Raw genomic sequence first — 14,477 nt, forward strand, 5'->3', positions numbered from 1 at the left:
AGGGGGGTGGTGTTTCAGAGGTGGCAGGATAAAAGGGGGCGTAATCAGGCAGACTATGTTGTGTCAGGCAGGCAGCTTGGCAGACATGGACAGGCAGACGGATAGAGCGAGGGAGAAAAGCAGCTTGATTTTGACACGGATTGCGGATGCAGAGAGTGGCTAAAGAACATCAGCATTACACGCGTACACAGGAGCCTAAGACAGGAGCCCTGCCACAGGTCAATGCGTTTAATCCACACACACACACACACACACCCTGCCTGACACACATTCTGATCTGGCCTAAGCTCTCAAGTACGCACACGTGCAATTCAAAATGGCCTGGCCGTTACCTGACAGCATTCAAAAAACAAAAAACTGAACTGGTGTAAAACCATGCAGAATTCATTGTATCTCTGAGAATATACAAAACGAGCAAAAGTAACCACACCTCCTGTGATTTACATTTGTCCGTAGGTGATTGAGACATGCCCGCGTTGGCGAATTCGACGCGCCGTTCTCACCGCTAGGGGGCGCGTGTCACTCTCCACGCGCTCGAGACCGCGCACAGTGGACAAAAGCGTGCAGCAGCCGCTCACTCACTGACGCCTACACGCGCCTATACGCACAGACGCTCCCTCATGCAAATTCAGCAGGAGCCACAGGAAAAATCATCACATGCCCTGTGAACTGGGCACTCGCAGCTCGAACAGACGAGTTTTAAAATGAGCAATTCGTGTTTTAAAGAAATTAATGGGAGAAAAATAAAATAAGGGGAAATTAAGAAAGACAATAGCAGATCCAATAGTTAAAATAGCAATATGTATTTTTACATATTTTAACATCATACATAATAAGTTGATTGGGAAAAGCGTCTGCTAAATGATTCAATGTGTGTATAGCCTATATTAATTACTCAAATTACAGTTTTATATTTACACGTCATGCATATATTAAAGTGTATCAAATTGACGCGGATTCTTCGGATTATAACATTTATTTTGAATTAAATTAAATTAAATTATTTTATTGTATTTTAATTTTAATCAAATTATTTTTGCTTTTATTGATTGATTTTGAGTATGGAAGAATGAAATCAAATTTAAATTCAGCATCCATATTCCACCTGTCATATTAGTAGGATAAGCATCTTTGTAATAATAAAGTGGGCATGTTGCCCTCTGTATATTCATAATTGACCTGGAGGCTTCATGGCTGCATGAGTTCAGCTGGAGCTGTCCAGGGTTCGATGGTGAATGTGAGCGTTTATGTTGCCTCATTTCCTGTATTTGACTCTCAGTCGAGCGAGCGAGCGAGCGAGCGAGAGAGAGAGACACATACACACACAGAGAGAGAGGGGGAGGTTGGTTCCTGATACCGAGACACGGAAAAGCAGGGGAGGGAGAATTACAGAAAAAGACGAGCGTGGAGAGAGGGAGACAGCGAGCAGGGGAATTACACTGACCGACACACGCGCGTCTCCCAGCTGACTGCTGACATTGTTGACGTGCACACTCTCTCAAACCTGTCACGAGCAAACACTGGAGCTCCAAAGCATCGACATCGCGCTCCCCCCAGAACTCATGGGTTAACAGGTATGCCTCTCTCACCTTTCCACACTATCTCTAACAGCTCTTCTGACCACCGCACAGGCTTCACTCTCAGTGCTTTTACAATCTTGACTTGTCATCGGGATGTATGGCAGCGTAGACATGAGCTCGCTCCTCAACACACAGGTATCCAGGTAAGTTGAAGTTGTGAGTTTCCGCGAGGCCGGTGTGTTTGTTTTATTTCACGTCATTAAGTAGACTGCGTGACAGCAACCTGTTTGACGTCTCTAGGTGAGAACATGTTCATGACGGATGATGCACGCGCTGAGAACAGCTGTCAGATGTGCAGTCATTCATTCAGGATACTTTTATTGCAGTGATGGGAGACTTTCTTTTTGTCTCGACGCGCGGTGTTTCTTATTTCACCATTGAGAACTTAATACTAGTATTTATATTAGGCTACAACATTTGCCATAAGTTTTAATCCTAAAAGCATGTCCTTTTGGGGGTCAGTGCATGTGGTGGTGGTGGTGGTATTTAAATGAAAAGCTCAGCTTTGGCAGGCAAGGGCTTAACCCCACTCTCCTCCCCTCATTTAACCTCCAAAAGGGGAATTTCTCCAGCTGGAAATTTCTGCTGCGTCAACACCCTAAACCTACTACCAGAAAAGGGAAGGGGATTTTTTTTTTGGACACACTTTTCTATTATTTTATTTCCTGCATAATTAAATCCAGGGGCTCGTAGTCTAATACTTCTCTCAAGTTGAGGAGAGCGGAGTGTATTCGGAGTCTTCACTGAGGAAAGCGTTAGTTGACATGAGCGCTGCTCTTCGGATTATTGTCTCTTTTTCCCCCGTCTGCCCCCTTAAAGCTGGTCAGTTCCGTCTTCCTCCATTTTCTCTTCGCTGACGGGTTGGTTTTAAGGGGAGCGACCCCACTTGTTTGACTCGCCTACAGCAAACCATCAGCGGTTTTACAGATATACGTCAACAATGAATTCGAACGCGCGTCTAGGAATTGAAACATTCGAATCGAGCGTTACGCGCAACGATGTATCGGTCAGCGCGTGTCAAAAGAATGTACCACTCTATTGATTATTATGACGCTTGCTCGCGCCGTGTCGGCTCTTGTTTGCTACAGGTGCACCCGATTCTGATTGGTTTGTTGGAAATGTTTTATAACTGTATGCGAAAATGTCGTATTCAGACAATATATGTCAGGCTACTTAACGCATTTACGTGCGAAATTTACCGCGCTGATAAATAACATACCTATATAAGAACGTGAATAATTGTAAACATCACGCTTTTTAAAGTTACATTCATACATGTATGTCATTGTGACTGTCTGCAGTGCAAAAATGAGTCAGTTGAGCAGAAGAACTGGTTATGTAAGGAACTGTCCTCATGCCCATCTACACAGAATGAAGCCAACATGACAACTTCCTTTGCAGATCATTTAGGTCTAATTCACCTCTGACACCTGTGACCTGTATTTTAATTAAACAATGAGTTAATTAACATGATAAAAGGCATTATTTATCTTTAACGTCTAATGTAGATGTAACGATTGTAACTGATGTTGTCTTGATGTTAGTGGTGTGTCGATGGTGTGTGTGTGTGTGTGACGGTGCTGTGCGGTACAGGCTGTCCACCCATCTCTCTCTCTCTCTCTCTCTCTCTCTCTCTCTCTCTCTCTCTCTCTCTCTCTCTCTCTCTCTCTCTCTCTCTCTCTCTCTCTCTCTCTCTCTCTCTCTCTCTCGGGATGGAAAACAGTCATTCAGGGTAGAATCATTTAATGACACCATGTGCTGGACTGACCGATCCAGGACAAGAGATCCGCATACATTCTTTGTACCTCTTATATACTTTGATAGTTCCAAACTGTTATTAAGCACTACAATGTGGTGCTTCCCTAGTCTTTTCTTTGCCACTCTTTTCTTTGCCACCTTCCTTTACTTGATTATAAAGTGTGTTTGACAGGTAGAGCGTGTTGCTAACAGCGCCAGGAGTTTGATTCCCATTGAGTGCACAAATATATACCTTTATAATATGCTTTAAGTCACTTTAGACAAAAACGTCTGTCAAATGTGTAAATTATTGTTCTTCGATACGTGCACACACTCTATTTGTGTATTCTTTTTAGCAAGAGCTCTCATTCTAGAGGGCAGTGTTGCGGGTCAGGGTCGCGTCCAGGTGTTTTTGTTTAATGGAGAATCCTCATGTGTGTAACTGGGCGAACATTTTAGACAGGAGGGGGATTTGGTCCATATTGACTTCCTCACAGGTGTGGCTGTATTGTGTCAACAGAAAGCAGGGGAGGGGAACTGGTTCCTACTGCGTGGGGTAAAGGGAAGAGAGGTGCTGAAATAAGAGTAAAGAGCAGCGTCGTGTTCTAGGAACTGTTATAATGAAGCCGAAATATCATATCTGTCCACGTCCAGCACTCAATAAGCTGTTAATAGAATATTAAATACAAGTTAAACTCTATTGATGGCTTGCTGTACCACAGAGGATCATTCAACATAGGCTCAATGGAAAAATGCGCCTCTACCTACATTTTGGCAAAAGTCCAAAAACGTACCTACAATTCACTGCATTTTCCAGCTGAAATGAACACTAGAAGCAGTAGAACGTTTATTCCTTTTCACTAGGCTTGCTGTGGTAATCAGTGTTACCGGTGTTACAACTTACATGGTGTTCGGCTGTACACCGATTTCATTACTTGCCCACCCCGGCACCGCCCCCACTGTGGTTTTGCTTAGTGATAGTGAATTCGAAAGCGGTTTCAATACCTAGCATATAGAAAGTGTCTCCCTGATGCCTGCAAATTATAGGCCTATACGCGTGATCGCGCATTCAAAAGCGAAAGTTAAAAGCAATCACGCATTCAAAATCGTTTCGCCCAACCTTCAGCAAATGCGTTTTTATCTCACCTTTGCGTTTGTTAACACTATCTGTTAGTTTTTATGGTAAAGGTTTATTGTAGATAGTAAAACAAAATGTAAAACGCGAATAACCTTTGAGAGCCACTCAATTTCCAAACTGCTGCGATACGTACAACAACCAATGTAATAAAACGTTGCCAGATTCACATTCCCCTCTCTGGACTTTTCACTTTGAAAGCCACGGAACATGTAAGAATCAATGTAAAATCATTTTACAGAAATATCAGATTTTTCCAGAGAGCCTGGTTTGGACTAATTATGCCTCAGTTCGTGAAAAAACAAATAAAACAGTAAATGAATGCCCCATAGACTTCCACTGTAAGTGCACTCTGTCAACACAGTTTCTGGTCCGACTCTACAAACTAAAGTTGACATTTTCTATGGCAATCGAATAGACGCTTCTAAAAGCGCAGAACTTTTTATGTGCTGAATTATTCTTCATTTTAAACGAGGGAATCCACCCCGCTGGAGTTTGTTTTGACTGTTTTAATGTTTCAGCATACATGTTTAACATGTGTGTGGATGTGCAAGTGTATTTTGAGGGAGGTTCAGGCAGTTAGTTGAACAAGTAAGTGCAGTGCTGTGTTTATTCAGGGTGGTTGCGGTTGTTAATCTGAACATTTGCACAGAGAGACAAGATATGGGGGAGGAGGTGGCTGATGGTGCAGAGGGATGGAGAAACAGATAAAGAGGGGGTAGTTCAACTGCCCGTGTGTGTGTGTGTGTGAACGGTGGAGAAAGGGTGCTGATGTGGGGGGGCAGGGTATGGGGGTGCAAGCTGACACGACACACAGCTGAGTGTGTGTGTGGGTGGAGTGTGTGGAAGATGGCTGCTCTCCCCGGGCTGTGGGCTGTGTTGTGTGGGTAACAGGTTAGAAATCATGAACCTGCAACAACACTGGGGACCGGCTTCTCCCCCTCACTTTAAGACCACACAAAGCCTGATATTATATTTATCAGCTTAGAAACACACTCATGAATACTGTGCATTAAACATCTGTACGGTACGTGATGCCTCCTTTTTGATTCGCATCAATATTTAAAGCTATACGCAAACATGACTGTTCAGCAGACAACTGTTGTGTTTTGAATGTTTTATTTTATTTTTACACCCTCACACCATATGCGTTATCAATAGGGATGTGTGCCACAACTAATTAACGTTTGAACCAGAATTTTGTAACCGACTAGTTTAACAAAAAAACAACAACAGTCTGTATAAGCGATCCATTTGAAACAGTCTACTTAATCTATGAATCAAACAGTCACACCCCATACTGAGACAATATAGACATTTCAATTAATTTATAGGCAGTATGCAAATTCAATAGCCTATTATACAATTTGATTTCACATCTGGGTTTGAACGTGTACCTGTACACATGACAGGCGGCAAAATCGCAAGAAAACCTTGCCGCGTACCAGCAGCAGCTGTACATTTAAGGATGTTCTGTTTGTTAGGAAATTGATATAGGATCTATTGACGTCAATTGAGTTTCATTCATAATGTTTTCCTTTTAAACCAGTATAAAATTTCATACGAGTATGTTTTTTTCTAAGTCAAAATAAGCATCACCATGCTTATCTTCCGAGTGGACATTTAAACTAGATTGTGGAAGTTCTTTTGTGCGAGTGAGGATGCATACAGGTGTGCTTTGCTCCCTTGGGGGGGCCTGTGTGTGTGTGTGTGTGTGTGTGGAGTGACAGCTGTGCTCATCAGCCACTTAGATGTGTTCATCCCCCTAGATTAGGCACTCGTTGTTTGGGTTAAACCGGAGCCGACCTCCCTGGAACCGCCCCACAAAGACCTGTGTCCTCAGGTGCCTTGTGAATATTTCAGAGGGGGCTCTCAGGCTGTGTGGAAAGCCCTGGGGGAGGAACCGAATGAAGAAAAAAAAGCCCCTGGAAATGAGATAGCATACCCTGGGCAAGAGCTTATGCAGCAGTGGGCTTTACACTCCCAGGGTGAAAAAGAGGATGTGGTCATGAGGTTTTTGTTTCTGTTTTTTCTTCTTCTATTTCTCCTTATGCCTGTCCACCTTGCGCTGTTCGATAATATCTCCTGGGTTACACTTTATATTAAGGTGCTTGTAATAAGCAGTAACTAACAGTTAATAAGACACTTATTATCTGTCTGGTTGTGTGCACACGGGTGAGATCTGGTCCAGCTTAGTGGGTCTTAAATCGTCACATACTCTAGTGCTGCTTTTGGGTTTGAAAAGTAAACACACACACACACAACCTCGCTGACTGACAACACACCCACCCATGTCGCGCTCAGTCGTTTCTGGCTTACTTTCTGACCACACGTGGTCTTAAATACAGGATGTTTACACACAGGGAGGTATGCTAACCCTCACCAGTTAAAACCATACTTGTCTTCATCCTCTTCAGCCTTTTTAACGTGGTGATTAGGGATTTAGAGTAAGTAGACTTTATCTAATATACATCCCCGCTGAGCTTCATATGCGAGTATTGAATGAAGTAAATATGAAACCTACTGGCATGTATTTGTGACGCTTTCTAACTTTTCCCCAGCAGTAATGTCACACATTTTGAGTTTTGAGGACAGTGTGACATCACATGCCATACACATCCAAAACACAAAGTATTATGATTAGGGTTGCTTACCAAAACTAACCAAAGACTAGTCCAATGACCAGTTAATCTAGCTTGTATAGCGTAGCGTGATAACAGTAAATTATGCATAATTACATGCCACTAATCCTAATGTAGTAAGTACATGTTGTTAATTAATATTACTCAGTACTTAAATGTATAATTACACTGTAAAAAATAAAGTGTGACCAAAATATGTCATTCCCATACCTACAATACTAATACCTAACTATTCAAAAATAAACTAATTTTAGTTTTAAAAACTTCTGACGCTACTCTTCTTCTTGATCCTTGTCATACATTTCTGCACACTCCCACAGTCATCTAGCACAGTTTTATAATTAGAAGTCTATGAATCGGTTGAGTAAAATGTTTCAATACAAGCATTTATATCAAATAATATACGCAAAATGTCAAACCTTAAACCTGTGAAAAAACCAGAAGCAATTCCATGGGAACTGTGGTCATTCATTGCAACCCTGACTATAATAAAGGTTTACTGTTTATATACATATTACACATATACAGTATAATGTCGCAGTGCCATATTAACTTCTCCCAATGGATTATGCAATCTTTGCATGCTTTCACACTTATTTTGCCTCATTGTTTTTATTTTTCTTTATAGAAAAACTCATCGGGGAACAGTCAGGGTATTTAAAATGAACATGACAGGGTTAAAGTTAAAGTTTTACACTTTAAACTAGTTAGTTTTGCACTGATGTGTAGTAGTTTTGGTTTAGAACAGTTTTATTGAGCCTTTAAATGTCTCATGGTAAGCTTGTAATATACAGTCCAATAGTTCAATGAGTCCAATAGATGTTGATGAATTCTCATGAAAGCATCAATATTACTGTTATTCCCAAATTAGATTTAAGGGATTTTAACAAACCCCTTACCCTAAAAATATTAAGGGCTATATTTACTAACAACTTGCGTTAGCTCAAACCCTCTTTTGGCGTTAAAAAACTACTGTCAGGATTTACTAAAGAAACGCAGTCAAGAAATAAGCGCTGAAAAGGCATGGACAGGGTTATTTTTGCGGCTGAGCTTGTTGCATATGCATTTGTGTGTTGTCAGTAGATCCCGCGCAGAACTTTCCACTCCCATCAGCTCTTTTATGGGACAGTCCTGCCCCAATCTCACGCCATTGGTTGAGTCAGTGTTACTGTATTGGTCTGGGGTGTGTTTCCCAGAAGCATTGTTAGCCAACTACGGTCGCAAGTTCTGTTGAATTGTGTTGGTAACGACATAACTTGCGACCGTAGTTTGCTTTGGGAAACACACCCCTGATCAGTATCCTCAAACAAACAGAGCAATGTTTTGAAAGCACCAGAGAGACATAGTGTTATACTTTACAGAGAAATCAACCTAAAATGCCATTCTTACAGCTGTCTCTGCATATTAAGGTTAGTATTTCATTTTTGGGGGGGGGAGGGGGAATGACACACAAATGTGCTCATCAATGAAAAATGTTTCTGTCTAGAAGTAACAATTGAGATATGACAAAAAACAATGGAGTATAACACTGGCTTTGACAATGGCAAAAAAAAAACGGCTTTACGTTAGCATTCGGTTTTGAACAGGAAGGCCATTACCATTTCAAACGTTCTCAGGTGAATCGGTGGACAGTGGGTTGCCTCTTTCCATAGCACTTTTGTCTGTCTCTTAAAAGCTCTGTTTATTTTTCATAAGATGGTTTAGTCTGTCTCTATACTTTTCATCCCATCTTGTCTGCCAAGAGCTAACCATTAAGGGAGGGTGGAGACACTCCTAGCACATTTACTCCACAATACCACAGAACACTTTTCCTTCTCGTTGTGAATTGTAGAAAGCCATTGGAATGATTGTTGGGGTGAAAGGCTTCCTTTCTTCAGAACAGTCTAGGTCTGTGTCTAAATAGCTAGCTTAGAAAATTCCCAAACCCAAGTCAAAGTTGGTGTAAGTTCGTCTCGTACATGGTATAAGTTCCCAAATCCCCAACTGGGTTTAAATACGTTTGCAATGTCATCAGATCTGTAGATATGTCATGGCCATTGGAAGGCCTCTGTTTTTTTTTTTTCAAATGTATTGTATGATGTGCCGATCCGCATTAGTCCATTATCAAGGGTCGGTGTAATCCTGAGAGGAGTTCATTGCCAAGTGCTAAAGTGCTGTTAACAGGGCCTGTTTAACATTCAGCACTTCCCCCTCAACATACAATTATTCCTCTGCTCCTACTATTAGCATGTAGCGTTTGCCTGCGTGCTTTTAATTGAACTGATTTAACGTATGCCAGATCAACTAGTTTTCGTTAATTAGTCCTGTCTTAAAAGTGCCATCAGAACATGAAATATTCATCACGGTGAAGAGGTACATTTGCGGCAGATGGATAAGTGTCTCATATGGGAAACTCTCGAACCGTGGTTGCGCGGGCAGAAACCGGCCTTCATGCTCTGGCGTGTCGCGGGACTGCCGCTTTCGCTGTAATTTTCCTCTGCTTGTCAGTTGTCAAAGAGCTTCAATAACAACTTGGTTCTGCACACTGTGACAACACGCAAAAATTGCAGTTGGTGGAACATCTGAATAATATACAGCAAAACTTGTGTTGTCACTGTGATGGACGATGTCAGTCAGATTTGTACTGTGTCCTTCCTGCTTGACTCCTTGATCACCCCCCTCCCCAAATGGTACAAAATAGTACTTGTGTGCCCTCCATGGCCCCATTTTTCTTTTCTTATCTTCTAGATTAAATAGCTACGAGCCCTGATCTTGCCCTGGTTCCTGTTTTCCGAGCTTGAACTGCCAGGTGAGCGCAGCCATGCCAGGCCGCATGGAAAGTTTGTGCAGCCATTATGTCAGAGGAATGGGTTAGCTGTGATCATTGACACACTTTGTGGTTTAGTAAATGTTATTTTATTTATTTTTTTCATTTTGTTTTATTTTATTTTATTTCAGTTGTTATTATTTATTGTGTTATATTATTTTTTAATTGTTTATTATCTGAATTTTTCAAACCTCCTTACACCTCTGGCAACTCGCACTGACTTTGTAGCAATTGTCTCTGAGTTTTAGAAAGGAATGGGTTAGATGTGAAAACCTTTTATTTTATTTTATTAAATTTTGTATTATATATTTTTTTTTTATCATTTCATTTTTTTATTATTTTTTTTTTATTATTATTATTATTATTATTATTTTATTTTATTTATCTGAACTTTTCAAATCTCCTAACACCCTCTGGCAGCCCCCACTGACTTTGCAGATTTTTATTTATTTTTTTATATATATATAATTTAATTATTTTATTAAATTTTGTATTATTATTTTATTATTTATCTGAACTTTTCAGACCCCATAGCACCTCCACTGACGTGATTTTTTTTTTTTTTTTTAAATTAGGTTTTGGATTTAGTCCTCATGGTTAAATACACAAAGTGCCATCACAGCGTTTTGGGCCTTTTTACTTTTGTAAAACGACATGAGAGAAAGGGAATGAAATTAAGGTCCTCTCGTCCTTCCCAACCCACCCAAGGGGTTGATCAGAGAAAGTGTTGGTTGGACACTCGATACTGCCACCTCACAACGTGGGAATGTGTGACTTTCTTTAAAATTAGGTTTGTGAGGTGGGTGGTGTCGCAGAATGATCGTGATCACCAGAGCAACACGATAGCCCTGTTATCCCTGCATGCTGCATGATGTACATCGCTCGGATAATCTATCCGTTGTTAATCGAGCGATGTTAGCGTCTGCAGTTCAGCAGGAGACACCTGAGCCATTCTGTCATGGCTTCGTATGGGGAAATGTACAAAAGAAGGAAAAACAGACAGTATGGGACAGGAGCGAAGCGTGTGGTGACAGGGTTGACTCTTGGCCACACTCGTGGTTACCATGGAAACACAATCCTGGGTAAAAACACTGGCTATTGTTAAGCTATACTTGATTATCAAATATGAAACAAAAGAAGCTCTTAGAGATAATGAATTATTTAGTAGGGTCATATCAGCCTTGTGGAAGGTTGATACATCATGTTTTATGGGTTAATATAAAGTGCATTAAATCTGTGATATGACTGAATTTCCTGGACTCTTTTTCTTTTCTCACTCATTCGCTCACTTCTTTTTATTTTTCTATGTTGTGATCACAAACTGTCAAACCTAAGTATAGCCACAGTTGTGTTTCTCTTCATTTTTTCCCCTTTAGTCCTCAGCAGACAGAAGACGAAGGTGTGAAAATGCCCCTGAACGACAGAAACACATCATATGAGTTAATATGTGTCTCGGTGATATAGATGGCATGGCGTCAGAGTGAGAGTGATAAGGGTACTGCTACTTTCACTTTTTAATCACTATTTTTTAAAATCTTTTTCAGTAAAAATATTGGAACATACCTGAAACAAGGCCAGTTTATGTACAAATCACATTAATGTTTTTTTATTGTTATTTTCTAGTTTTAATCATACACCTAATAACATTTAGTGAGCTTTATTCTTAAAACAATAAAATAAAATAAAAATGTTGAGTGAAGTAGCTGAAAAAAAAAACCTTAAAGGGATAGGTCACCCAAAAATGAACATTCTGTCATCATTACTCACCCTCACTTTCATTCGTCTTCGAAACACAAATGAAGATCTTTTTGATGAAATCTGAGAGATTTCTGTCCCTCCGTAAACAGCAAGAGAATGAACCACCTTTTTGACGCTTCAAAAAGTTCATAAAGAGATTGTTAAACTAATCCATATGAATTGAGCGGTTTAGTCAAAATTTTCTGAAGATACACGATCACTTTATATGATGAACAGATTGAATTTAGGCTTTTATTCACATTTAAACATCGATCAACTCACACATCAGTTGTGGTAAACAGAAGCTCAAGCATTTTCACTTGATGTGCGAGAACCAATGAGGTTCATAAACAGAAGCTCAACCGAACCTGCTTTATGCTTGAGAATAAACTTCACTGCTTCATGCGAAAATACAGAGATCACACCGAGAATGAACCTCATTGGTTCTTGCTGAAGCTCAAACGTGCTGCGTAACACGAGAATGAACCTCATTGGTTCTTGAGAAAGCTCAAACGTGCTGCGTAACACGAGAATGAACCTCATTGGTTCTTGCTGAAGCTCAAACGTGCTGCGTAACACGAGAATGAACCTCATTGGTTCTTGCTGAAGCTCAAACGTTCTGCGTAACACGAGATTGAACCTCATTGGTTCTTGCTGAAGCTCAAACGTGCTGCGTAACACGAGAATGAACCTCATTGGTTCTTGCTGAAGCTCAAACGTGCTGCGTAACACGAGAATGAACCTCATTGGTTCTTGCTGAAGCTCAAACGTTCTGCGTAACACGAGATTGAACCTCATTGGTTCTTGCTGAAGCTCAAACGTGCTGCGTAACACGAGAATGAACCTCATTGGTTCTTGCTGAAGCTCAAACGTGCTGCGTAACACGAGAATGAACCTCATTGGTTCTTGCTGAAGCTCAAACGTGCTGCGTAACACCAGAATGAACCTCATTGGTTCTTGCTGAAGCTCAAACGTGCTGCGTAACACGAGAATGAACCTCATTGGTTCTTGCTGAAGCTCAAACGCGCTGCGTAACACCAGAATGAACCTCATTGGTTCTTGCTGAAGCTCAAACGTGCTGCGTAACACCAGAATGAACCTCATTGGTTCTTGCTGAAGCTCAAACGTGCTGCGTAACACGAGAATGAACCTCATTGGTTCTTGCTGAAGCTCAAACGCGCTGCGTAACACCAGAATGAACCTCATTGGTTCTTGCTGAAGCTCAAACGCGCTGCGTAACACCAGAATGAACCTCATTGGTTCTTGCTGAAGCTCAAACGCGCTGCGTAACACCAGAATGAACCTCATTGGTTCTTGCTGAAGCTCAAACGCGCTGCGTAACACCAGAATGAACCTCATTGGTTCTTGCTGAAGCTCAAACGTGCTGCGTAACACGAGAATGAACCTCATTGGTTCTTGCTGAAGCTGAAACGTGCTGCGTAACACGAGAATGAACCTCATTGGTTCTTGCTGAAGCTCAAACGTGCTGCGTAACACGAGAATGAACCTCATTGGTTCTTGCTGAAGCTCAAACGTGCTGCGTAACACGAGATTGAACCTCATTGGTTCTTGCTGAAGCTAAAACGAGCTGCGTAACACCAGAATGAACCTCATTGGTTCTTGCTGAAGCTCAAACGTGCTGCGTAACACGAGATTGAACCTCATTGGTTCTTGCTGAAGCTCAAACGAGCTGCGTAACACCAGAATGAACCTCATTGGTTCTTGCTGAAGCTCAAACGTGCTGCGTAACACCAGAATGAACCTCATTGGTTCTTGCTGAAGCTCAAACGAGCTGCGTAACACCAGAATGAACCTCATTGGTTCTTGCTGAAGCTCAAACGTGCTGCGTAACACGAGAATGAACCTCATTGGTTCTTGCTGAAGCTCAAACGAGCTGCGTAACACGAGAATGAACCTCATTGGTTCTTGCTGAAGCTCAAACGTGCTGCGTAACACCAGAATGAACCTCATTGGTTCTTGCTGAAGCTCAAACGTGCGGCGTAACACGAGAATGAACCTCATTGGTTCTTGCTGAAGCTGAAACGTGCTGCGTAACACGAGAATGAACCTCATTAGTTCTTGCTGAAGCTCAAACGTGCGGCGTAACACGAGAATGAACCTCATTGGTTCTTGCTGAAGCTGAAACGTGCTGCGTAACACGAGAATGAACCTCATTGGTTCTTGCTGAAGCTCAAACGTGCTGCGTAACACGAGAATGAACCTCATTGGTTCTTGCTGAAGCTCAAACGAGCTGCGTAACATGAGAATGAACCTCATTGGTTCTTGCTGAAGCTGAAACGTGCTGCGTAACACGAGAATGAACCTCATTGCTTCTTGCTGAAGCTCAAACGTGCTGCGTAACACGAGAATGAACCTCATTGGTTCTTGCTGAAGCTCAAACGAGCTGCGTAACATGAGAATGAACCTCATTGGTTCTTGCTGAAGCTCAAACGTGCTGCGTAACACGAGAATGAACCTCATTGGTTCTTGCTGAAGCTCAAACGAGCTGTGTAACACGAGAATGAACCTCATTGGTTCTTGCTGAAGCTCAAACGAGCTGCGTAACACGAGATTGAACCTCATTGGTTCTTGCTGAAGCTCAAACATGCTGCGTAACACGAGATTGAACCTCATTGGTTCTTGCTGAAGCTCAAACGTGCTGCGTAACACCAGAATGAACCTCATTGGTTCTTGCTGAAGCTCAAACGTGCTGCGTAACACGAGATTGAACCTCATTGGTTCTTGCTGAAGCTCAAACATGCTGCGTAACACGAGATTGAACCTCATTGGTTCTTGCTGAAGCTCAAACATGCTGCGTAACACGAGATTGAACCTCATTG

At 41.6% G+C, this 14,477-nt stretch overlaps 1 protein-coding gene across 2 annotated transcripts in view; it reads left to right on the forward strand.

The window, feature by feature from the left end:
* Positions 1-1,316: 1,316 nt before the first annotated feature.
* zbtb46 (zinc finger and BTB domain containing 46) overlaps positions 1,317-14,477 on the forward strand; it is a 79,460-nt gene continuing 66,299 nt past the window's right edge. Inside the window, exon 1 of one of the 2 annotated variants that reach the window (XM_056235292.1) lies at positions 1,317-1,574. The gene's annotated coding sequence lies outside the window, so the exon portion shown is untranslated. The remainder of the gene's footprint in view (positions 1,575-14,477) is intronic. The other variant, XM_056235293.1, reaches the window with a different exon arrangement.

This window comes from Rhinichthys klamathensis, unplaced genomic scaffold, assembly GCF_029890125.1.
Source record: "Rhinichthys klamathensis goyatoka isolate OS25496 unplaced genomic scaffold, OSU_Roscu_1.1 h1tg000419l_1, whole genome shotgun sequence".
NCBI lineage: Eukaryota > Metazoa > Chordata > Actinopteri > Cypriniformes > Leuciscidae > Rhinichthys > Rhinichthys klamathensis.